At 45.8% G+C, this 26,735-nt stretch overlaps 1 pseudogene; it reads right to left on the bottom strand.

Annotated features, from left to right (window-relative positions):
• LOC122934011 overlaps positions 1–25,328 on the bottom strand; it is a 213,912-nt pseudogene extending 188,584 nt beyond the window's left edge.
• Positions 25,329–26,735: the final 1,407 nt, after the last annotated feature.

Below are 26,735 nucleotides of genomic sequence, written 5' to 3' on the forward strand. Positions count from 1 at the left end.
GTTTAAATCCCCCCTTTCTCAATTTTACATATAAAATATATAAACAATAAATAAATAAACATATTACATAGCGCTGTCCAAACTATTAAATTATTAAAAAATATCACCTATGCGGTGAGCATTCGCCATTTTTTAGTCACCTTGTCACCCCAAAAAATAGGATAGGACTGTTCTATTATGGGCCGAATGTTTCATAAAATGCGAAATGCACGCAGCTTTTTTTTTTTTTTTTCCGCGGTATTGAGTATTGCAATACTTTTTTTATGGTGACGAAAGCGAATCAAAATTTTGGTATCAAAACAACCCTATGCCGAACTGATCGGCGTAGCGTTGTCACGATACCAACATTTTGATTCGGTTTCGATTTGGCGACTAAAAATTTGATTTGGCTCCAAAATTTTTCAGTTCAGGAGCCAATGGCTACTAGGTATTTTTTTTAGTCTGGAGCACTGCCAAGTCAGAGCCTGTTAAGAAGGGATCTGGAGATGGTGGCGCTGCGGTGCCGACCGAGGCAGAGAAGACGGAAGATCTTTCTGCTAAACCCATGGATGAAGCTGATGTGGATGCAGAGGCCAAGAGACTCACAGCAGTGGGTAGCCAGGGCATGGTCCCGAAAAACATCCCTTCCGCCTGCAAAGCAATCCAAGTAGCCAGCAGCCTGCTGGGGAAGGAATATGAGGAGTTGGATGACCAGTATGCGGATCCTGTTTACTACTGTGGGTTGGCTCTCCTGAATTCTTCCCGAAAGAAGAACAGTGTCCTAAGTGAGACTCTGGGGAAAATGCCAGAAGTCGACGAGTCTGGTGAAGACCCCGGTGTCCCCGGTACCTCCTACATCGATGAGAAAGAGGAAAAGGACTTAAGAGGGCAAGAATATGACGCCGGCCCAAGAAAACCATGGCTGAAGAAGTTAAGGCTGAGGTGTTGGAGGACGTGAAGTCCTCAGATGCTGCAGTGACCGAAGTAGCGGCTACCAAAGTGGAAAAAAAAAACACTAAAGAAGCAGAGGTCTCTGAAACTGGGAAACTACTGCTGGAAAGAAGAAGTGAATCGGAGGCACGTAAAATAAGTGAGTGGTGATAAGCCTGCTCTGCTTTTTTGCTTCAAACTGCTATTATTGTGCTAAAGTGAAATAAAAAAAAAAAGTATATTAGGTATTGCCACATCCGTAACAACCAGCTCTATAAAAATATGATATGACCTAATCCCTCAGGTGAACACCGTAAAAAATAAATAAAATTAAAATAAATAAAACTTACATCACAAAAATTGTAACACCAAGAGATCAAAAAGGCATATACCCCCCAAAATAGTACCAGTCACCTCATCCAGCAAAAAATGAGTTCTTACCTAAGACAATTGTTAAAAAATAAAAAAAAAGCGCTCAGACTATGGATACACTAATATATCATTATTTCGGTTTCAATAATGCGATTATTGTGTAAAACTTAAATAAATAAGAAAAAGTAGACATATTAGGTATTGCCACGTCCGTTACGATCTGCTCTATAAAAATTCACATGACCTAACCCCTCAGATAAAAATAAAATAAAAACGGCGCCAAAACAACCTATTTTTTGGTCACCTTGCCCCATAAAGTGTAATAATGAATGATCAAAAAATCATATGTACTCAAAAATTGTACCAATAAAAAAGTCAACTCTTCCTGCAAAAAACGAGCACCTGCACAAGACGATCGGAAAAATAAAAAATAGGGCGTTCAGAAAATGGAGATACAAAAACCTAATTTTTGTTTTCAAAAATGCAAAACTAAAACAATCATAGAAAGTAGACATATTTGATATTATTGCGTCCGTAAGGACCTGCTCTATAAAAATAGCACATGATCTAACCAGTCAGATGAACGTTGTTAAAAATTAAAAATAAAAGGTGTGCCAAAACATCAATTTTTTGGGGTTACCTTGTCTCACAAAAAACGTAATATAGAGCAATTAAAAATCATATGTAACCCAAAATAGTACCAATAAAACTGTCACATTATCCCATAGTTTCCAAAATGTGGTCACTTTTTTGAGTTTATACTGTAAGGGTACATCAGGGGGGCCATACATCAGTTTACGACCACATGTGGGGTGTTTCTGTAAACCGCAGAATCAGGGTAATACATTTTGAGTTTTGTTTGGCTGTTAACCCTTGCTTTGCTACTGGAAAAAATGGATTAAAATGTAAAATCTGCCAAAAAAGTGAAATTCTGAAATGTTATCTCCATTTATTTTTGTGGAACACCTAAAGGGTTAACAAAGTTTGCAAAATCAGTTTTGTATACCTTGAGGGGTGTAGTATCTAAAATGGGGTCATTTTTGGGTGGTTTCTATTATGTAAGCCTCACAAAATGACTTCAGACCTGAACTGGTCCTTAAAAAGTGGGTTTTGGAAAATCTCCCAAAATTTCAAGATTTGCTTCCAAACTTCTAAGCCTTCTAACGTCCCCAAAAAATAAAATGTCATTTTAAAATTTTATGACTATCATGAAGTACAATGTGTCACGAGAAAATCTCAGAATGGCTTGGATAAGTAAAAGTGTTCCAAAGCTATTACCACATAAAGTGACACGTCAGATTTTGGAAAACTGGCCCGGGGTAGAAGGGGTTAAACTTGGTGTCTGGCGAAGATATCTGTGAGAATGACCCCCAAAAAAGAACTAATCCCCCACAATACACACACACACACACACACACATATATACTGTATAGTATAAAGAAAAGAAGGAAAGCAGCACAATCAAAAGTGGAAGGCACAATCCCTCCCAGGATAATTGACCAGAATCCAAGGTTTGATAAAAATAGAAAAAGAGGCAGCACTCCTAAATAGTCAAAAATGTGGAGTTTTTATTTGCCCATGCTATTGCAATATTTCAGCTCAACTCAATGGAGCCTTTGTCAAGCAATGAGTCATGTGCCAAATAGTGTGTGTGTATATATATATATATATATATATATATATATATATATATATATATATATATTGTAGGAGAGTCCCCGGAATAATAATGGACGGACGATACGTGCCACCAGAGGTCCTGGCCTCGGTGGAGTAAGAACCGGATCATTGCGGTTACAGCGGCGAATGCTGCTGGCGCAGCGTGTCCGGCCGGTTCTTACTGGGAACAGGTAAGAGTGGGGGGGTGCCTGTTCCCCACAGCCAGTCCAGGTTTTTGGTGGAGCTGGGCCTTTAAGAACCCAGCCTGCTGATGATGGGGGTGGGGTGTGTCTTGCTGTGCTGGAGATTTACACAGACAGAGTGAGTGCTGGTAAAGGAGAGTCTGGGCGCAGCACACATTGAAGGATAGCCCTGGGACCTGTGGTGCTACGAGCCGAAGGGGCTCTGGCCTGAGGGAGACAAAGGCAGATAGCCTAGAAGCCTGCAGAACTGCTGTGGTCTGTCCAAAACAAGGTGACTCAAACCTGCTGTTTATTTTCTATGGAAGGACTTTTGTTCTATGCACTATGTGGATATGCACCTGTGGGGTCTGCACATTGCCTGTTATGCCGTTGGTGTGAATAAAGTCACAGTGTATCACAAAGACTGTCTATGATTGCCTCAATACTGCCGCCGCTACCGTAGCCTACCACGAGCACATCCCCACAATTGGTGGCTTGGAGCGGGCATTCCTGCAGTGAGGCAGGCCTGAGGCAAAAGTTGTGTTGGACTGCATGTCATATATCAGGCCTGCAAGTTTTATGGTTCCTGACAAGATGGAGGAGGCCATTAAGCACCTGATTCAGAGTAATGTACAGCAGCAACAGGCATTGCAGGCTCAGAAGGAAAGACATGATGAGGCTATGTGTGCACAGCAGCAAACAAACACTCTCCTAATGCAGCAGCTGGTAGCCATGCAAGAGTCGGTGCGAACATCCCTGCAAGGAGTTTTAACTGCGACAACCCCGACTGTGTCTACCGCCAGGGACAAAGTCCGATCCGCCCTGAGGAAAATGGGTCCGGGAGATGATATAGAGGCATTCCTGATGGTATTCGAAAGAACCGCGGAGCAAGAGAGGCTGCCGTTGGAGCAGTGGGCTGAGGTGGTGGCGCCTTTTCTGGTGGGGGACGCACAAAAGGCCTATTTTGACCTCAGCTGCGATGAGGCCAAGGACTATGAGAGGCTAAAAGCTGAGGTGTTGGCCAGGTTGGGGGTAAACACCTATGTGCGAGCGCACAGGGTGTATCAGTGGGTGTTTGCCGAGTCCCGACCCGCCCGGTCACAAGCCTATGACTTACTTCACCTAGTAAAAAAATGGCTTCAGCCTGAGATATTGAGCCCTTCTCAGATGGTTGAAAGGGTCGTGGTCGACAGATTCGTGCGTACCCTCCCGAGAGCCATACAGCGCTGGGTGGGACAAGGCGATCCAGGCAACCTGGAACAACTGGTTAGCCTGGTGGAGAGGTATATGGCCACTCAGGATTTGGGGCGGGACTCAGCGGTACTACCGAAGTCACGTCAGCCCCCGCTGCCGACCCGGGATCCTGAAAAAGGGATCCCACCACATAAGGAGGGGAGTGGATCTCCAGTCCGTGGGAGGAATACCCTGGGGAGGAGGGAGGCTGCGAGGATCAGATGTTGGCATTGTCAGGACTGGGGACATGTGGCATCCAACTGCCCTAGGGCATCCGAACCCATGGACTGCGGGTTCGCTCGCCGGTCCTCTTTTTATGCCCAACCGGTGTATATAGCTGACCCCCTGCTGGCGGCGGACAACCCTCCGGTGTGTGATGTCGTTGTTAATGGACACTCCGTGCAGGCCCTGCTAGACTCTGGGAGCCTGGTAACTCTGGTCCATGAGTCGCTGGTAACGGAAAAACTCCCAGAAAGGCGAACCCTTACCATTGTCTGTATACATGGGGATCGCAGGGAGTATCCCACCACTAAGGTTACCCTGGCAGTGTGTGGAAAGGAGGTACCACATGTCGTCGGGGTGGGGAGACGGCTCCCTTATGCCGCAATATTGGGGAGGGACTTTCCCCTGTTCTGGACTTTGTGGAGGAACGGGTTGCCTACCTATGGGGAAGGAAAATGTCCAGGTCCCGAGCCCGAGGACCCCGAGGCAGGGACCCCAGCTGTAGGGGTCACCGTAGAGGAGGTAGAGTGTAACCCTGACCGGTTTCCCCTAGAAGTATTGGCGGGTGAGACAGTAGAAAGTTCGTCCATCCTGGATCTGGAGGTACCCCGAGAAACCTTCGGGACCGCACAGCTCCAGGATTCGACGTTATTGCGGGCTAGAGAAGGTGTGTCGGTGGTTAATGGTGTTGCCCAGCGTCCCGGCGCCGATACCGTATTTCCTCACCTGGCCTATAACCAGGACCTGTTATATAGGGTAGAAAAGGTAAGGCAGGAGGTGGTGGAACAACTGGTGGTGCCCCAGCCTTACCGGCGAGTGGTCTTGGATTTAGCGCATGCGCATGTGTTGGGTGGTCATCTGGGGGTTAAGAAAACGCTGGAGCGAATTCTACAACGGTTCTATTGGCCTGGGATATATGAGGAAGTCCGGAGGTTCTGTCAGTCCTGTCCAGTGTGTCAGCTGACTAGCCCCCAACCTCACTATCGCAGTCCACTGGTACCTATGCCCATTATAGAGGTGCCCTTCGAAAGGATCGCCATGGATCTGGTAGGCCCCATTATTAAGTCAGCCTGAGGTCACCAACACATCCTGGTAGTGTTAGACTATGCCACTCGCTATCCGGAGGCGGTCCCATTGCGCCATACGTCGGCCAAGGTAATAGCTAAAGAGCTCATGAGTATGTTTGCCCGGGTGGGGATACCAAAAGGAGATTCTGACGGACCAGGGGACACCCTTTATGTCCAAAATAACAAAGGAATTGTGTAAGCTATTAAATATTAAACACCTGCACACGTCCGTCTACCATCCCCAAACCGATGGGTTAGTAGAACGGTTTAATAAGACCCTGAAGTCCATGCTAAAAAGAGTCGTGGCTAAGGACGGGAGGGATTGGGACTTACTGTTGCCCTATGTTTTGTTGGCGTCCACGGGGTTCTCGCCCTTTGAGTTGTTATATGGGCGACATCCCCGTGGGCTACTGGATATCGCTAGGGAAGCATGGGAGCAACAGCCTACGCCTCATAAAAGTGTGATAGAGCACATAGGAAAAATGCAGGACCGAATAGGGGTCGTGTTGCCGATCGTCCGTGAGCACATGGAAGCGGCACAACTGGGCCAGAGTCGGGTATATAACCGAACCGCCCGGGTAAGGACATTTCACCCGGGGGACCGAGTTCTTGTACTCGTGCCCACGGTCGAGAGTAAATTCTTGGCCCGGTGGCAAGGACCCTATGAAGTTAAGGAGAAGGTGGGCCCAGTTGATTACAGGATATACCAGCCAGGGAGGCGGAAGCCCGAACAGGTATATCATGTGAATCTACTAAAACCTTGGAGAGACAGAGAGAATTTGTTTGCAGACAGCCCGCCCTCTGTCGGGACGTCAGGGAGTGACCCGGGGTCACCAGGTGTTCCGGAGAGCGCCGCTGGGGTGACGATAGGGGACGGACTGTCGACCAAACAAGCACAAGAGGTGAAAGAATTTGTTAGTCGGAATAGGGACGTATTCTCTGACCTTCCTGGACGTACCACCTTGATCGAGCATGACATTGTCACCGAGCCCCGGGTGAAAGTCCGCCTAAGACCATACCGAGTACCGGAGGCTCGGCGACAGGCCATTTCGCAGGAGGTAAGATCGATGCTACGTCTAGGGGTCATAGAAGAGTCAAAGAGCGAGTGGGCTAGCCCGATTGTCCTTATTCCCAAACCGGATGGTTCATTACGGTTCTGTAATGATTTTAGGAAATTGAATGAGGTATCAAAATTTGACGCCTATCCCATGCCTCGGGTAGACGAGTTGATAGAGCGGCTGGGAAAAGCCCGGTATTTTTCGATCCTAGATCTCACGAAGGGCTACTGGCAGGTACCTCTGACGGAGGCGGCAAAGGAGAAGACGGCCTTTGTCACCCCGGAGGGGCTTTTTCAGTATAGGGTGTTGCCTTTTGGGTTACATGGCGCTCCGGCTACGTTCCAGCGTCTGATGGATGTCGTCCTCAAGCCCCATCACCAGTATACCTCCGCGTATCTGGATGATATAGTCGTGTTTAGCCCAGACTGGGAGGGTCATTTGTCAAAACTTCAGGCAGTGATAGATTCTCTAAGGAAGGCGGGGTTAACTGCCAACCCAAAAAAATGCTCTGTGGGACTAGAGGAAGCTCGCTATTTGGGGTATGTGATTGGACGCGGAGTCATTAGGCCCCAAGTAAATAAAGTTGAAGCAATCCGGAATTGGCCCAGGCCTCGTACGTCCAAGCAAGTACGGTCATTTTTGGGCCTGATTGGGTACTACATGAGGTTCATTCCCCATTTTGCCACCTTGGCAGCCCCGTTAACCGGCCTCTTGAAGGGTAGAAAGTCGGTGATGGTTCGCTGGGGGGAGAAGGAGGAGGAGGCGTTCTCCTGTTTGAAGTCGGCCCTATGTGAGTCCCCAGTTCTGGTGACGCCCGACTTCAAGCGGGAGTTTGTAGTTCAAACAGATGCCTCGGGAGTAGGACTAGGGGCTGTGCTTTCCCAGGAGCTCAACGGGGAAGAGCACCCCGTGGTTTTTCTAAGCCGCAAGCTTACCCCAGCAGAAACCCGGTATAGCATTGTGGAGAGAGAGTGCCTCGCCATCAAGTGGGCACTCGAGTCTCTCAGATATTACCTTCTGGGGAGAAGGTTCCGTCTGGTGACCGACCACTCCCCTCTCCAGTGGATGAGTCGGGCTAAGGAGGGGAGCGCTCGGGTTACCAGGTGGTTCTTGTCCCTCCAGAACTTTAAGTTCACTGTTGAGCACAGGGCCGGCCGCTTACAGGGGAACGCAGATGCCCTGTCCCGGGTACACTGCTGTGCATGTGTTCACCCCCTCAGGCTTGAACAGTATGTTCAAGCCCTCAGGGGTGAACAAAGGGGGGGGATATGTAGGAGAGTCCCCGGAATAATAATGGACGGACGATACGTGCCACCAGAGGTCCTGGCCTCGGTGGAGTAAGAACCGGATCATTGCGGTTACAGCGGCGAATGCTGCTGGCGCAGCGTGTCCGGGCCGGTTCTTACTGGGAACAGGTAAAGAGTGGGGGGGTGCCTGTTCCCCACGGCCAGCCCAGGTTTTTGGTGGAGCTGGGCCTTTAAGAACCCAGCCTGCTGATGATGGGGGTGGGGTGTGTCTTGCTGTGCTGGAGATTTACACAGACAGAGTGAGTGCTGGTAAAGGAGAGTCTGGGCGCAGCACACATTGAAGGATAGCCCTGGGACCTGTGGTGCTACGAGCCGAAGGGGCTATGGCCTGAGGGAGACAAAGGCAGATAGCCTAGAAGCCTGCAGAACTGCTGTGGTCTGTCCAAAACAAGGTGACTCAAACCTGCTGTTTATTTTCTATGGAAGGACTTTTGTTCTATGCACTATGTGGATATGCACCTGTGGGGTCTGCACATTGCCTGTTATGCCGTTGGTGTGAATAAAGTCACAGTGTATCACAAAGACTGTCTATGATTGCCTCAATACTGCCGCCGCTACCGTAGCCTACCACGAGCACATCCCCACAATATATACACACACACACACACTCACCTAAAGAATTATTATCGACACCTGTTCTATTTCTCATTAATGCGATTATCTAGTCAACCAATCACATGGCAGTTGCTTCAATGCATTTAGGGTTGTGGTCCTGGTCAAAACAATCTCCTGAACTCCAAACTGAATGTCAGAATGAGAAAGAAAGGTGATTTAAGCAATTTTGAGCGTGGCATGGTTGTTGGTGCCAGACGGGCCGGTATGAGTATTTCACAATCTGCTCAGTTACTGGGATTTTCACGCACAACCATTTCTAGGGTTTACAAAGAATGGTGTGAAAAGGGAAAAACATCCAGTATGCGGCAGTCCTGTGGGCGAAAATGCCTTGTTGATGCTAGAGGTCAGAGGAGAATGGGCCGACTGATTCAAGCTGATAGAAGAGTAACGTTGATTGAAATAACCACTCGTTACAACCGAGGTATGCAGCAAAGCATTTGTGAAGCCACAACACGCACAACCTTGAGGCGGATGGGCTACAACAGCAGAAGACCCCACCGGGTACCACTCATCTCCACTACAAATAAGAAAAAGAGGCTACAATTTGCACGAGCTCACCAAAATTGGACTGTTGAAGACTGGAAAAATGTTGCCTGGTCTGATGAGTCTCGATTTCTGTTGAGACATTCAAATGGTAGAGTCCGAATTTGGCGTAAACGGAATTAGAACATGTATCCATCATGCCTGTAATGATGTGGGGGATGTTTTCTGGGCACACTTTAGGCCCCTTAGTGCCAATTGGCCATCGTTTAAATGCCACGGGCTACCTGAGCATTGTTTCTGACCATGTCCATCCCTTCATGACCACCATGTACCCATCCTCTGATGGCTACTTCCAGCAGGATAATGCACCATGTCACAAAGCTCGTATCATTTTAAATTGGTTTCTTGAACATGACAATGAGTTCACTGTACTAAAATGGCCCCCACAGTGACCAGATCTCAACCCAATAGAGCATCTTTGGGATGTGGTTGAACGGGAGCTTCGTGCCCTGGATGTGCATCCCTCAAATCTCCATCAACTGCAAGATGCTATCCTATCAATATGGGCCAACATTTCTAAAGAATGCTATCAGCACCTTGTTGAATCAATGCCACGTAGAATTAAGTCAGTTCTGAAGGCAAAAGGGGGTCCAACACCGTATTAGTATGGTGTTCCTAATAATTCTTTAGGTGAGTGTATATATATATATATATATATACACACACACACACACACACACACACACAGTGGGATGCGAAAGTTTGGGCAACCTTGTTAATCGTCATGACTTTCCTGTATAAATCGTTAGTTGTTACAATAAAAAATGTCAGATAAATATATTATATAGGAGACACACACAGTGATATTTGAGAAGTGAAATGAAGTTTATTGGATTTACAGAAAGTGTGCTATAATTGTTTAAACACAATTAGCCAGGTGCATAAATTTGGGCACCACAAAAAAGAAATGAAATCAATATTTAGTAGATCCTCCTTTTTCAGAAATTACAGCCTCTAAACGCATTCTGTAGATTCCAATGAGAGTCTGGATTCTGGTTGAAGGTATTTTGGACCATTCCTCTTTACAAAACATCTTTAGTTTATTCAGGTTTGATGGCTTCCGAGCATGGACAGCTCTCTTTAAGTCACACCACAGATTTTCAATTATATTCAGGTCTGGGGACGAGATGGTCATTCCAGAATGTTGTACTTGTTCCTCTGCATAAATGCCTTAGTGGATTTTGAGCAGTGTTTAGGGTCGTTGTCTTGTTTAGATCCAGCCCCGGCGCAGCTTCAGCTTTGTCACTGATTCCTGGACATTGGTCTCCAGAATCTGCTGATACTGAGTGGAATCCATGCGTCCCTCAACTTTGACAAGATTCCCAGTCCCTGCCCTGGCCACACAGCCCCACAGCATGATGGAACCACCACCATATTTTACTGTAGGTAGCAGGTGTTTTTCTTGGAATGCTGTGTTCTTTTTCCTCCATGCATAACGCCCCTTGTTATGGCTAAATAACTCAATTTTAGTTTCATCAGTCCACAGCACCTTATTCCAAAATGAAGCTGGCTTGTCCAAACGTGCTTTAGCCCACCTCAAGCGGCACTTTTTGTGCTGTGGGCGGAGAAAAGGCTTCCGCTGCATCACTCTTGCATACAGCATCTCCTTGTGTAAAGTGCGCCGAATGGTTGAACGATGCACAGTGACTCCATCTGCAGCAAGATGATGTTGTAGGTCTTTATGCTGGTCTGTGGGTTGACTCTGACTGTTCTCACCATTCGTCGCTTCTGTCTACCTGAGATTTTTCTTGGTCTGCTACTTCGAGCCTTAACTTGAACTGAGCCTGTGGTCTTCCATTTCCTCAATATGTTCCTAACTGTGGAAACAGACAGCTAAAATCTCTGAGACGGCTTTCTGTATCCTTCCCCTAAACCTTGATGGTGAACAATCTTTGTCTTCAGGTCATTTGAGAGTTGTTTTGAGACCCCCATGTTGCTACTCTTCAGAGAAAATTAAAAGAGGAGGGAAACTTACAATTGACCCCCTTAAATACTCTTTCTCATAATTGGATTCATGAAGGGCAGGGGTCACTGAGCTTACCAAGCCAATTTGAGTTCCAATAATTAGTTCTAACGGTTTTGGAATCAATAAAATGACAACAGTGCCCAAATTTATGCACCTGCCTAATTTTGTTTAAACAATTATAGCACACTTTCTGTGAATCCAATAAACTTCATTTCACTTCTCAGATATCACTGTGTGTGTCTCCTATATTTATTCACACATGTCAAGTGACAACATTTCGGTTCTCTCACAGAACCTTTTTCAAGTCTTGAAAAAGGTTCTGTGAGAGAACCGAAATGTTGTCACTTGACATGTGTGAATAAATAGCAATTTTTTTTCATCTTTCAAGGAGTGCTGCAGACTTTTATTGATTATTCATCATTCTGAATCGAGGGATTACCGCGGACAACCTTTTTTTCCAATTTCCAAGGGAGTGCTGCCAGACCTCATATATATATATATATCTTGATGAAGGCCTCATTGAGTAGGCCGGAACGTTGCTGGGATTAAAGTTTTGGGGTCTACACCCTGTCACCTAAAGCTGGAAGTGCTGCCTCGTTATTTGCAAAGACAGGGAGCAGCAGTCATGTTTGTCACTAAACCCCTCAGATGCTGCGATCAACGCGGATTGTGGCACCTATGAGTTAAAGGGGTTCTCGGGGAAATAAGAAAATGAAAATTCATAAACACTACCGTATTTTGTTGCCCTATAAGACGCACTTTTTCCCCCAAAAGTGGGGGGAAATGTCAGTGTGTCTTATAACGTGAATGCTGCCATGTTTACACTAGTGTCACTGATACATCGCAGGCCGCGCTGTGCAGCATAGCAGGGAGGGAGGAGGGGCCGGAGGCCGGCAAGTGATGTTGGAATCGCGGCGGGGCCCGATGCAGTCACTGTACTCTATTACATCGGGCCCCACTCATCGCAGTCTTTATATGTAAAGTGTAGACATGGGAGGTTTGTTAAAGTATGGCAATCCTCTACAGTAGTAGCGCAATCCCCTGTAGTACTCACTATAAAAAATCCAGTAGCAGGCAGGCCGAAGCGTAACGTCACTCACTACGTCACGCGCCTGCTCCTCCCACTTTATGAATGAAGCAGACGGAGCAGGTGCGTGACATAGTGAGTGACGTTACGCTCCAGGCCTGCCTGCTACTGGAATTTCAAAGTGAGCACTACAGAGGATTGCGCTACTACTGTAGAGGATTGCCATACTTTAACAAACCTCCCATCTCTACACTTTACATATAAAGACTGCGGTGAGCGGGGCCCGATGTAATAGAGAACAGTGACTGCACCGGGCCCCGCCGCGATTCCAACATCACTTGCCGGCCTCCACCCCCTGTACTGGGGGTGGGTGTCAGTATTTATACAGGGACACTGTTATGGGGGGGGGGAATCTGTGGATGATGATATATATGTGTCATCCACAGATCCCCCATAACAGTGTGACATCCACAGATCCCCCATAACAGTGTGACATCCACAGATCCCCCATAACAGTGTGACATCCACAGATCCCCCATAACAGTGTGTCATCCACAGATCCCCCATAACAGTGTGACATCCACAGATCCCCCATAACAGTGCGTCATCCACAGATCCCCCATAACAGTGTGTCATCCACAGATCCCCCATAACAGTGTGTCATCCACAGATCCCCCATAACAGTGTGTCATCCACAGATCCCCCATAAATAGTGTGACTTCTACAGATCCCCCATAAATAGTGTGACTTCTACAGATCCCCCATAAATAGTGTGACTTCTACAGATCCCCCATAAATAGTGTGACTTCTACAGATCCCCCATAAATAGTGTGACATCCGCAGATCCCCCATAAATAGTGTGACATCCGCAGATCCCCCATAAATAGTGTGACATCCGCAGATCCCCCATAAATAGTGTGACATCCGCAGATCCCCCATAAATAGTGTGACATCCGCAGATCCCCCATAAATAGTGTGACATCCGCAGATCCCCCATAAATAGTGTGACATCCACAGATCCCCCATAAATAGTGTGACTTCTACAGATCCCCCATAAACAGTGTGACATCCACAGATCCCCCATAAATAGTGTGACATCCGCAGATCCCCCATAAATAGTGTGACATCCGCAGATCCCCCATAAACAGTGTGACATCCACAGATCCCCTCCATAACAGTGTCATCCACAGACCACCAAAAGCACACCTTTTGGTTCAAAATATTTTTTTCCTATTTTCACCCTCTAAAACCTAGGTGCGTCTTATGGGCAGGTGCGTCTTAAAGGATGAAAAATACGGTGCTTTATTATGAATATATTCCCAAATATCTTTCATTAGTTGTTATAGACTTTTGTTCTATGGAGCAATCACCAGGAAAACTAAAATGGCTGCCGTCCTATTAGTACACACAAAACCTGTCCTAATCACATAGCAGCACAAGTTACTTCACAACACTGAGCTAAAGAGCTGTCTCATCCTCTTCTTCTACTTTTCAAGTATTATCATCCTGATGATAAGATTTTCAGCTGAATCTCTGTAGGAATGGAGATCAAAAGGAGACATGAAGTACAGAGAGGAGGTGGGGATGTGGGAACATCCCGCCCGCCCGCCCCCTCTCATTTCCAGGATGGCCAAGAGGTTTGATACCCAAGTTGTGATGTCAGCCGTTTAACAACTTCCATGCCGCGGTCTGTAGGGACCGCTGTATGGAAGGAGTTAACAGGGAGGGAGGGAGCTCCCTCTCCCATCGGGGGCTGCTGTGCTGTCATGCCCTGCTCAGGTTATGTGTGGAGGTCTGCCAGGTTAGCAGCAATTGTGGAGTTTTTTGTTTTTGTTTTGGAATTGAGCTGTATCCGCCTCCTTTCAAGTGCACTGGGTGGGGTCGTTTGTATGAGCTTATATTACGCCCTTTCCCAGTGTCCTGTACGGGTTATAGCTTCTATATTGCTCAGAGAAAGAAAGGAAGGAAGGAAGGATTTGCCATTTCTGCTCAGTAACAAGATAAGTGGGTTTTGTTTTTCTTGTGGTTTTCTGTCTAGGCTGTTAAAGAGACGCCTGCCCCCTCCAGGTCCTGAGGAAGCAGGCTGTCTCTTTCCTCCTTTCACAATCTTAGGGATTTTAGGGAATATTCAGCCTAGGCACAGGGACATGTTTATTCCCACCTTTAGGGTCTGAACGTGGGCACAGAAGTCTAGGGAGAGCTGGTAGGGATTTGTCAGGAGGTGACCTTTATCACCAGCTTCTTGTCTAGACACTTGTTTTGTGGTCTTTTGTGTATCTTGTATCCTGTCCAGCGTGACATTATAACCCGCCAAAACCTAGACTGCCATTTCTCAGCAGCCTTGAGATGGAGCCAATTGATTTGTTGGTTGATCACATGCAGGAATTAACTTGGGAGGTAGCTGACCTCCGCAATGCTGTTGCACTTTGTCAGAATTTATCCGCTTTAGGGAGTCATGCAAGATGTATTTTCAGCTGCGGCCGTCTTAATCTGGTGATGAGAGTCAGAGAGTAGGGATAATCATTTCCCTGCATAAAGGGGACGCGCAGTCCTGGGCCTTTTCTCTGCCGACCGGTTCTCTGGCCCTCCGGTCGGTGGATGATTTTTTTAAAGCCTTGGGATTAATTTATGATGATGACCTAGATCGGGTCTCAATGGCGGAATCTAAGTTGCGTATTTTATTACAAGGAGAACATACTGTAGAGGCGTATTGTGTTGAGTTTAGGAGATGGGCTACGGAGTCTGGGTGGAATGACCCCGCGCTTCGTAGTCAGTTTTGTCAGGGGTTGTCTGAGAGATTGAAAGATGCCCTCGCTTTTCATGAGTATCCGGATACATTGGAGAATGCTATGTCTCTGGCAGTACGATTAGATAGACGCATTAGAGAGGGGTGTAAGGTCCCCTCTGCGCGAGGGATCCCTTCTGTGAGTGGTTTCATCTGACCAGTTCTCCAGAGTATTATGACATGTAATTCTGCGGTAGGGGAGGAACCCATGCAGCTGGGTCAGGTGTCGTTCCGTTCTGGTAAAAGGAACTTTAGGAGGTTGCATAAGCTATGGTGGCGCTAGACGCAAGAAAATTTTATTTTGACGTATTCATTGATTGTGGTGCTGGGGTAAACCTCATTGATTATCTTTTTCTTCAAAATCTGGGCCCAAGTACTTGCACCTTAAAAAGAGAGATTCCGGTGTTCGCAATTGATTCTTCCCCTCTTTCTCAAAGGAGTCTCACTCATATTTCTCATGGTATTCAGTTAAGGGTGGGTGATTCACATGTTGAGATCATTTCTTGTTTTGTCATGAAGGACTTGCCCGCTCCTATGGTCTTAGGTTTACCGTGGTTGACAAAACATAACCCAACAATAGATTGGCAGGCAAGGCAGATCGTTGGTTGGAGTGAATTTTGTTCGGAAAATTGTCTTGGTGCATCTATTTCTGGGGTGTCTACTACGGTTTTACCTCAGTATCTCTCAGATTTTGCGGATGTATTTTCGGAGGGTGGGGCTCAGGAATTGCCTCCTCATCGTGAATATGATTGTCCAGGTAATCTCATCCCAGGGGCTAAGTTGCCAAAGTCTCGGCTATACAATCTTTCTCAACCCGAAAGAGAGGTCATGCGGAAGTATATTGCTGAGAGTTTGGCAAAGGGTCATATTAGGCCATCTAAATCTCCGGTCGCAGATGTTTTTTTCTTTGTTAAGAAAAAGGATGGATCGCTTAGACCCTGTTTGGATTTCCGGGAATTGAACCGCATTACTGTCCGTGATCCGTATCCCCTTCCTTTGATCTCTGACCTTTTTGATCAAATTGTTGGAGCCAAGGTGTTCTCCAAGTTAGATTTAAGGGGGGCCTACAATCTGATCAGAATCAAGGAGGGGGATGAGTAGAAAAACGGCCTTCAACAGACACAAGGGTCATTTTGAGAATCTGGTTATGCCTTTTCGGTTAACTAACGCGCCAGCGGTGTTTCAGCGATTTGTCAATGATATTTTCCATCATTTTCTGGGAAGGTTCTTTGTAATTTACTTGGATGACATTCTAATTTACTCTCCTGATCTGAAGACTCATCAGGATCACGTGAGACAAGTTTTGTCGATCCTTCGGGAGAATAAATTATATGTTAAATTGGAGAAATGTGTGTTTTCTGTTCAGGAGCTTCCGTTTCTGGGTTATCTGCTTTCTGACTCTGGTTTTCGTATGGACCCCGAAAAAGGTCCGGGCGGCTCTGGAATGGGACAGACCGGAGAATCAGAAAGCTTTGGTGCGGTTTTTGGGGTTTACCAATTATTATAGAAAATTTATCTTGAACTACTTTACCATTGTAAAACTCCTGACCGATATGACTATGAAAGGCGTCGACTTCTCTGTCTGGTCGGATGAGGCATTGCAGGCCTTTTCGGCTATTAAGGAATGTTTTGCGTCTGCTCCCATTCTGATGCAGCCCGATGTGCCTCAGCCATTCGTGGTGGAGGTGGATGCATCAGAGGTGGGGGTTGGAGCAGTGTTGTTGCAGGGTTCTTCTCCTGGCAAGTGGCGTCTGTGTGCTTTTTTTTCCCCCAAGAAGCTCTCGGTCGCCGAGAGGAATTATGATGTAGGAGATAGAGAATTGCTGGCCATCAAATTGGCCTTCGAGAAATGGCATCACTGGTTGGAGGGGGCGTCTCATCCCGTTACGGTATATACTGATCATAAGAACTTGGCTTACCTGCAATCTGCCAAGCATCTGAATCCTAGACAGGCTAGATGGTCACTGTTCTTTACTAAGGTTCAACTTTGTGGTTACTTTTCGCCCGGGGGTTAAAAACGTCAAGGCAGATGCATTGTCCTCATAGTTTTCCTGGGGGAAGTGATTCAGAGGATCCTGCTCTGATTTTGGCTGATGGGGTGGTTGTCTCCGCTCTGTACCCAGAGTTGGAGATGGAGGTGTTGGGAGCCCAGGAGGAGGCTCCGGATTCTTGTCCCCCAGGTAGGTTTCTTGTTCCTGCTGGATTGCGATACAATGTATTCAAGGAACATCACGATACTGTCCTTGCAGGACATCCTGGGGACAAGTCCACCTTTCATCTGATTTCCCGGAGGTTCTGGTGGCCCGGGTTACGTAAGAGTGTTGAGGATTATGTAGCAGCCTGTGAAACCTGTGCACGGTCAAAGGTTGCTCACACTCTACCTTCTGGTTCACTTCTTCCTTTGTCTATTCCATCTCGTCCTTGGACGCATTTGTCTATGGACTTAATTACTGATCTGCCGAGTTCCTCCGGGAAAACAGTGATTTTGGTGGTTGTTGACCGTTTCAGTAAAGTGGCTCACTTTGTATCGTTAGCTAATCTGCCCAATGCCAAGACTCTTGCTCAGGATTTTGTGGATAACATTGTGAAATTACATGGCATTCCCTCGGATGTGGTTTCTGATAGGGGCACGCAGTTTGTTTCCAGGTTTTGGAGGGCGTTCTGCTCTCGTCTTTGCATCCAACTTTCGTTCTCTTCGGCTTTTCATCTGCAGTCGAATGGACAGACAGAGCGTACTAATCAAAACCTGGAGACCTACTTGAAGTGCATTGTGGCTGAAAACCAGGAGGACTGGTCCTCATTCTTATCACTAGCAGAATTTGCTTTGAATAACCGTAGGCAGGAGTCCACGGGTGAGTCGCCATTTTTTGGCGCATACGGTTTTCATCCTCAGTTTGGTACCTTTTCTGGGACTAGTTCCTCTGGGATGCCAGAGGAGGAGAGATTTTCTTCTGCCTTGTCTTCTATCTGGCGGAAGATTCAAGTAAATTTGGAGAGGATGGGCGAGAGGTATAAGCGAATGGCTGACAAGAGAGGTATGACTGGTCCGGACCTGTGTGTGGGTGATCTGGTGTGGTTATCTACTAAAAATATTAAACTGAGAGTACCATCTTGGAAACTGGGTCCAAGATTTATTGGACCTTACAGAATATCTGCAGTGGTCAATCCAGTAGCGTTTCATCTGGATCTTCCGCAGACTTGCAGGATCCATGATGTGTTCCACAGGTCTTTACTGAAGAAATATGTGAAACCGGTGGAACCATCGCCATTGCCTCCTCCCCCTGTTCTGGTTGATGGAAATTTAGAGTTTGAGATCTCTAGGGTTCTCGACTCACGTATTCTTCCGGGTTCCCTTCAGTTCCTGGTACACTGGAGGGGATATGGCCCTGAGGAGAGGATGTGGGTTCCGGCTGTGGATGTTAGTGCCAGCCGACTGGTGAGGGCTTTCCACAGGTCCTACCCGGATAAAGTTGGGCCGGGGTGTCCGGAGGTCACCCGTAGAAGGGGGTACTGTCATGCCCTGCTCAGGTTATGTGCGGAGGTCTGCCAGGTTAGCAGCACGTGTGTAGTTTTTTGTTTTGGTTTTGGAATTGAGCTGTATCCGCCTCTCTTCAGGTGCACTGGGTGGGGTCGTTTGTATGAGTTTATATTACGCCCTTTCCCAGTGTTCTGTGCGGGTTATAGCTTCTATCTTGCTCAGAGGAAGGAAGGATTTTCTGTTTCTGCTCAGTAACCAGATAAGTTGGTTTTGTTTTTCTTGTGGTTTTCTGTCTAGGCTGTTAGAGAGACGCCTGCCCCCTCCAGGTCCTGAGGAAGCAGGCTGTCTCTTCCCCCTTTCACCATCTTAGGGATTTTAGGGAATCTTCAGCCTAGGCACGGGAACACGTTTATTCCCACTTTTAGGGTCTGAACGTGGGCCCCCCTCCCCCCCATCACTCGCTGCTCTGTTGTGGCAGCGAGTGATGGTTACCAAGGCAACCGGACGCCTTCACAGGCTTCCTGCTGTCCATGGTGCTGATCAGACTTCTGCTAAAGGCGTCCGCAATAACCGGCTCTATAAAAATATCACATGACCTAACCCCTCAGGTGAATACCGTAAAAAATAAAAGCTTACATCACAAAAAGTGTAATGGCAAGCGATCAAAAAGTCATACAGACCTCAAAATGGTGCCAATCAAACAGTCATCTCATCCCGCAAAAATCATACCCAATCCAAGATAATCACCCAAAAACTGAAAAAACTATGTCTCTCGGGCTATGGAGACACTAAAACATGTTTTTTTTTGGGTTCAAAAATGAAATAATTGTGTGAAACTTACATAAATAAAAAAAAGTTGACATATTAGGTATCGCCACGTCCGTAATAACCTGCTCTATAAAAATACCACATGATCTAACCTGTCAGATGAGAATAAGAACTGTGCCAAAACAGCTATTTCTTGTTACCTTGCCTCACAAAAAGTCTAATATAGAGCAACCAAAAACCATATGTACCCTAAAATATTACCAACAAAACTGCCACCCTATCCCGTAGTTTCCAAAATGGGGTAACTTTTTGGGGTTTCTATTCTAGGGGTGCATCAGGGGGGGGGGATTCAAATGGGACATAGTGTCAAAAAAACAGTCCAGCAAAATCTGCCTTCCAAGAACTGTATGGCATTCCTTTCCTTCTGCGCTCTGCCGTGTGCCCGTGCAGCAGTTTACGACCACATATGGGGTGTTCCTGTAAACTACAGAATCAGGGCCATAAATAATGAGTTTTGTTTGGCTGTTAACCCTTGTTTTGTAACTGAAGAAAATTTGATTCAAATGGAAAATCTGCCAAAAAAGTGAAATTTTTTAATTTTATCTCTATTTTCCATTAATTCTTGTGGAACACCTAAAGGGTTAACAAAGTTTGTAAAATCAGTTTTGAATACTTTGAGGGCTGTAGTTTGTAAAACGGGGTCATTTTTGGGTGGTTTCTGAACACAAAGTGACTTCAGACCTGAACTGGTTCTGAAAAAGGGGGTTTTAGAAATGGTCAGGAAAATTTCAAGATTTGCTTCTAAACTTCTAAGCCTTGTAACGTCCCCAAAAAATAAAATGGCATTCCTAAAATGATCCAAACATAAAGTAGACATATGGGGAATGTAAATTAATAACTATTTTTGGAGGTATTACTATGTATTATACAAGTAATTGTATTATATAAGAAATTGAAACTTGGGAATTTGCTAATTTTTCCAAATGTTTGGTAAGGCCTCTTTCACACTTGCGTTGTCCGGATCCGGCGTGTACTCCACTTGCCGGAATTACACGCCGGACCCGGAAAAACGCAAGTGTACTGAAAGCATTTGAAGACTGATCAGTCTTCAAAATGCGTTCAGTGTTACTATTGCAGCCAGGACGCTATTAAAGTCCTGGTTGCCATAGTAGTAGTGGGGAGCGGGGGAGCAGTATACTTACAGTCCGTGCGGCTCCCGGGGCGCTCCAGAATGACATCAGAGCTCCCCATGCGCATGGATGACGTGCCATGCGATCACGTCATCCATGCGCGTGGGGCGCCCTGACGTCACTCTGGAGCGCCCCGGGAGCCGCACGGACGGTAAGTATGCTGCTCCCCCGCTCCCCACTACACTTTACTATGGCTGCCAGGACTTTAGCGTCCCGGCAGCCATGGTAACCATTCAGAAAAAGCTAAATGTCGGATCCGGCAATGCGCTGAAACGACGTTTAGCTTGAGGCCGGATCCGGATCAATGCCTTTCAATGGGCATTCATTCTGGATCCGGCCTTGCGGCAAGTGTTCAGGATTTTTGGCCGGAGCAAAAAGCGCAGCATGCTGCGGTATTTTCTCCGGCCAAAAAACGTTCCGGTCCTGAACTGAAGACATCCTGATGCATCCTGAACGGATTTCACTCCATTCAGAATGCATTAGGATAAAACTGATCAGGATTCTTCCGGCATAGAGCCCCGACGACGGAACTCTATGCCGGAAGACAAGAACGCAAGTGTGAAAGAGCCCTAAATTTGGTTGTTTTTTTTTATAAAAAAAAATAAAATAAAATTTGGACTCCCTTTTACCAGTGTCATGAAGTACAATATGTGACAAAAAAACTAACTCAAAATGATCTGGATAAGTAAAAGCGTTTTAAAGTTATTCACGCATAAAGTGACACTGGTCAGATTTGCAAAAAATGGCCTGGTCCTTAAGGTGAAAATTAGCCTGGTCCTTTAAGGCAGACAAATGCGGTTCCCTCTACCTTCCGATCGAAGCCCCTGCAGTGAAATCATGGGGCTCCGATCAGTTCCCATGCCAGCCTGGACGCTGCTGAAGTTTTCCAGGCCTGTCATGGCAATCACTCCCCTTCCCAATTTTACATATAAAAATATACTAAGAATAAAAAAAAAAATATTAGTTATCGCTGCATCCGAAAATATCTGAACTAATAAAATTTGAAGAAAACTGAACAACATGCAATGCGCCATTTTTTAGTCATGTTGTCCCCCCCCACCCCAAAAAAATTATAATTTGAATAACAGTGATCATACCACAAAAATGGTACCAATAAAAACTACAAATCCTCATACAGTTCTGCAGTCCTAAATATAAAAAAAAAGCTATGGCTGGCAGAATATGGCAATGCAAAAAAAATAAAAAAAATTAAAACTTTTTTTTTTCAAGTAATTAAAATAATACGATTGCGGTAATACTAAACCTGTATACTTCTTGAGTTGCAAAATAAGGACGTCAGGTCATTTTTAGTGCACATGGAACGCTGTGATGTCAAAACCCCAAAACCTTGGTGGATTATTGTTGTTTTTCTTTTCAATTTCACCCCACAAATAATTTTTTCCCATTTGCCAATACAACACATAGGTGGCATAAATTTTTTTATCTTATCCCGAAAAAAATAGGCTATGTGATTGAAATAATAAAAAAGTTATGGCTATTGGAACGTGGGAAGGAAAATGCAAAAATAAAAGTAGGGCCGGTCTTTAAGGGGTTATTAAAGTGTTATAAGAATAGTACAGTAACAAACGTCATCATGATTCAACCAGTGTACAAACTATACAGACATATATCATTGTCCATAATTCAGTGAAATTCATATCTTGTCATCTCAATATATGGGTAAATGACATGATTAGAGGTAATACATAAAGGTGAAACTCGAAAAATTTGAATATTGTGCTAAATTTCATTTATTTCAGTAATGCAACTGAAATACTGAGACAATTAAAAGGCTAGAATGGGACAAGAGTGGGACACTTTGAGCCTAGAATATTGAACCTTTTCACAATATTCTCATTTTGTAAAATTGGGACTTTGGGGTTTCATAAGCTGTAAGCCACAATCATCCAAATTATAACAAATAAAGGCTTGAAATATCTCGCTTTGCATGTAATGAGTCTATCTCATATATTAGTGTCTCTGAAAAATCGTTGTGCCAGTGGCGCAACCTCAGCTGCAACACGGTAAAGGTGCTTTCTCCAGCAGACACATCCTATTGTCTCGTGAAAAATATTACAATAATGTAAAAGCTTCTGCTGGCAATCTAATAGACGGATTTACATGGACTGTTCGGTTTTGTAAAATATTCAGCATTTATTGAGCATAAACATACAGTACAGACCAAAAGTTTGGACACACCTTTTCATTCAAAGAGTTTTCTTTATTTTCATGACTATGAAATTTGTAGATTCACATGTGGCCCAAAACGGATCAGTTTAGCCCCAATGCATTCTGAATGGATAAGGATCCGTTTAGAATGCATCAGTTTGCCTCCGTTCAGCCTCCATTCTGTTCAGTTTGGTACCTTGAACATGGCCACAACAGCTCTACTAGAGGCTCTGAGGAGGCAGGAGGAAGGCAGACTTGATGAACTGCTCCCTGAGGAGGCTAATGCTACATGGAATAGGCCCTTCACAGTGCGTACACCCGGACCTTCCCCAGCCCTAGGGTGTGAACCCAAGCTAGGAGCAAAAGGTCCCTAGGTACATCCCTCAGGACAGGAAACCTGAACTAAGGTGTGGTGGGGGTGTGAACCATTTTATCTCTTCAGGTTCCCTGTCCTGGGTGGAAGGACCTAGTCGCATGGGTGCTGTCATGGGTGAGGGGAAAAAGTACTTGGGGCACTGTCAAGTGTCCCCCCCCCCCCACCCCCCCACAGTGCGTACACCCGGACCTTCCCCGGACCTATACAGTCTATAGGTGGCTCCAATATTGATTACAGAATTTCCCCCCCCCCCCCTCCCTGTTTGGGTGTGATACTAGGACACCACCGGGTTTACAATTTGTGTCTAGAACCCGATAACACACAGTGAAAATAGAGAACTGCTCCCCTATAAAACCTCTCTGCACATACAATAATCCTATATGTTGTCAGACCAGGACTGTGACTGTGTTCTCTGAGGTGTCAACAAGGAACCATTTAACAGCTGCCAGGAGATATTTTGGGGCCCCATATACTGGGATTGGTCAGAGCCCCTGGGGAGAGTGGGGTATAGCACTGAAGTCTTTAGCAGGAAGGGGTGAGCAGAATGGCCGGCAAGCTGTCACTGACCACTGGGGATTTGTCCTCCTATGATTACTTCTTTAGGGCAGAACATTGTGAGATCTTGATGGTCAGACAGGCAGCTGCTACTGTTCATTGGTGGCTCTTTTTATTTCAGCTCTACCATAAGGCTTTTCCTATTTCCAAAAATTCTGAAGTGTCAGTAAAGCCTCTAAGTACTACGGAAAGAGGGTTCATAGAAGTTAGAAGAATGGGTGACTAACCCCAACCTTCTGATCAATACTGTGGGACACCTGGTATCGGTAATAATTGTGTGCTAATAAGGGAAAACCTGTCGGAAAGTACAATAAGTGACCCCCAAACTGCCACCACTACCTGACTATACAATGAGTCATCAGTAGCCAGTGAAGGAGCAGAATCTGTGAGTCTTCTCTGCTTTATGTAGTGGTTATTACTCACCTGGGTGGTTATCGGTGGGAATGTCCTCTAGGATCTGCTCATCACGCCTCACATATGTATCATCAGCCTTAATATTGGTCAGATCTTTACCTAGATTTAAAAGCTGTGAAACATAAATTGTAAAAGTCAGCAGACCGATGGAGAAGTCGTGTGGAATGTTTGATGTGATCAGAAAAGATCATTAATTACAATGACAAAAAGTGATGAAATGACAGCAGAGTTATCTGCTATGGCAGCGGTCCATGCCTATAGCTCCTCTCCTTCCTGCTGGTGGGCACGCCTGCTGCCTGGTTTACCTGCTCCATAGCTTTAGGGCTCCAGTGGTCCAGTCCCACAGACATCCCTCTCTCCCTTCCCAGTGGTCCCGGCTGCTGGAATAACGCTGTCCTCCCACACAAGCTGAGGCCTGCTTCCTGCCGATAATGACCTTCTCTGCCCATAGGTCATGTGTGCACACACTATCTCTGGCTCTTATAGGGCCGGCATGCACGCACTCTGATCTCTACAAGCCATGGAAAGGAGCCTGATCAGTAGGTTCTAGTATGCTAGTTTCCTGCAAAGCTTGTTCTGTGTACAGACTTCTGCCTGACTTCTAGATTGGATCCTTTGCTGTCTGACCTGACCTGACCCTTGCCTGATCTCCATTCTGATCCTGAGCAGCTTGCCATGACAACGGACCATTTATCGGACTGCATGTGTTCTGCCTTTCCTGACCCCGTGGGTCACCAGTCACTTGTACAGAAACTACTTCAAGTGCAGCAGCCTAGTGGTTCCCCTGCAACAAAGTCCAGATCCCTGTATAGTGGATAAAGTGCAGGGATAGGGGGGCTCACTTATATAACACACTTTGAGCCGAACCATGTCAAATCTGTTCAAGAGACACAGTGGATCCACATCTGCTATGTTTCATTGTCTGACCCAAAAATATCTGCAGGTCTTCTATATATATGCATCTAGTTGGTTCCTTTTTCCAACCAGAGGTCTCTACTGACCAGAAAACTGTGAGAAGATCCAGACGACATGCAAGGTCTATAGTTAGCTGTAATCCTGCCATCTCTACCTTTCTCATTATACAAGGATAAAACATATAATACTGGTTTATAAAACAAGACTGAACACAAGATCTTCACAGCACTTTTACAGATCATGGGGAACCTTTCATGAGACCTTATTTCCATCTATATCCTCATATGAAATGCTTTGATGTTCTTCTGAACCATCCTGTAGAAGAAGAGGAATAGGACATCTCTCATCCTGTAGAAGAAGAGGACTGGGAGTTGTTCTTTCTTCTTTAACTTCAGGAAAAACAGACGGTGACAATTAATTTCTTACATATAACTAGTAAGAGGATGTGTGTATTTAGTCATGTCTTTTACTTGGTGGCTGGTGATCCTCCATCATGATGTTCTTGTACAGATCTTTGTGTCCTTCTAAATATTCAGACTCCTCCATGGAGAAATAGACGGCGACATCCTGACACCTTACAGGAAACTGACAACAGAATAATACAGTCATCACCCAGATCCCTTCATAGCGTTACTGTATAATGTCCCGGCATTCCCATCGATGTCACCTCTCCAGTCAGCAGCTTATTAATCTTGTTGGCGAGTTCTAGGATCTTGTCTCTGTTGACTTTCTCATGTATCGGGAAGTGAGGTGTCGGCCTGGATATTGGGCTCAGAATTCCTCCCCGTCCTTCAGATACTGGGGCCTGACAGCGCTGACTAGAGGTCTTCTTCACTACTGTGTATTCCTGATTATGGAGAGACGCAGTAATAAATATCACTCATACATCTCCAGAGTCCCTCACCTCTCCAGTCATGTCCATCTGTTAGAAACATAGAGAAGATGATATAACGTGACATCATCAAAATCTCTCACCTCTCCAGTAAGCCGGAGGAGGATCTCTAGGGTGAGATTTATTATACTCTCTGCCATCTTGTTCACATCCCTATCCATCCTTGAAGGGTCAGTCAGGAGAATGATCTTATATAGGAGATATATACGCTGAGCGGATCCTATATTGTATGAACCTGAATGGAATGAAGATGAACTGATGTAAAATCATAGAAAATCCCCTGTAAAATACAATTACTGGAGATAAGAAAAGGAAACACTGGAGGAGATAATAACGTGTATCAGTAGAGCCTCTAAGTACTACGGAAAGAGGGTTCATAGAAGTTAGAAGAATGGGTGATAACCCCCAACCTTCCTATCAATACTGTGGGACACCTGGTATCGGTAACAATTGTGTGCTAATAAAGGAAAACCTGTCGGAAAGTACAATATGTGGCCCCCAAACTGCCACCACTACCTGACTATACAATGAGTCATCAGTAGCCAGTGAAGGAGCAGAATCTGTGAGTCTTCTCTGCTTTATGTAGTGGTTACTACTCACCTGGGTGGTTATCTTTGGGAATGTCCTCTATGATCTGCTCATCATCCCTCACATATGTATCTTCAGCCTTAATATTGGTCAGATCTTTACCCAGATTTAAAAGCTGTGAAACAGAAATGGTAAAAGTCAGCAGACTGATGGAGAAGTCGTGTGGAATGTTTGATGTGACCAGAAAAGATCATTAATTACAATGACAATAAGTGATGAAATGACAGCAGAGTTATCTGCTATGGCAGCGGTCCATGCCTATAGCTCCTCTCCTTCCTGCTGGTGAGCACGCCTGCTGCCTGGTTTACCTGCTCCATAGCTTTAGGGCTCCGGTGGTCCAGTCCCACAGACATCCCTCTCTCCCTTCCCAGTGGTCCCGGCTGCTGGAATAACGCTGTCCTCCCACACAAGCTGAGGCCTGCTTCCTGCCGATAATGACCTTCTC

The sequence above is a fragment of the Bufo gargarizans genome, chromosome 4, assembly GCF_014858855.1.
Source record: "Bufo gargarizans isolate SCDJY-AF-19 chromosome 4, ASM1485885v1, whole genome shotgun sequence".
NCBI lineage: Eukaryota > Metazoa > Chordata > Amphibia > Anura > Bufonidae > Bufo > Bufo gargarizans.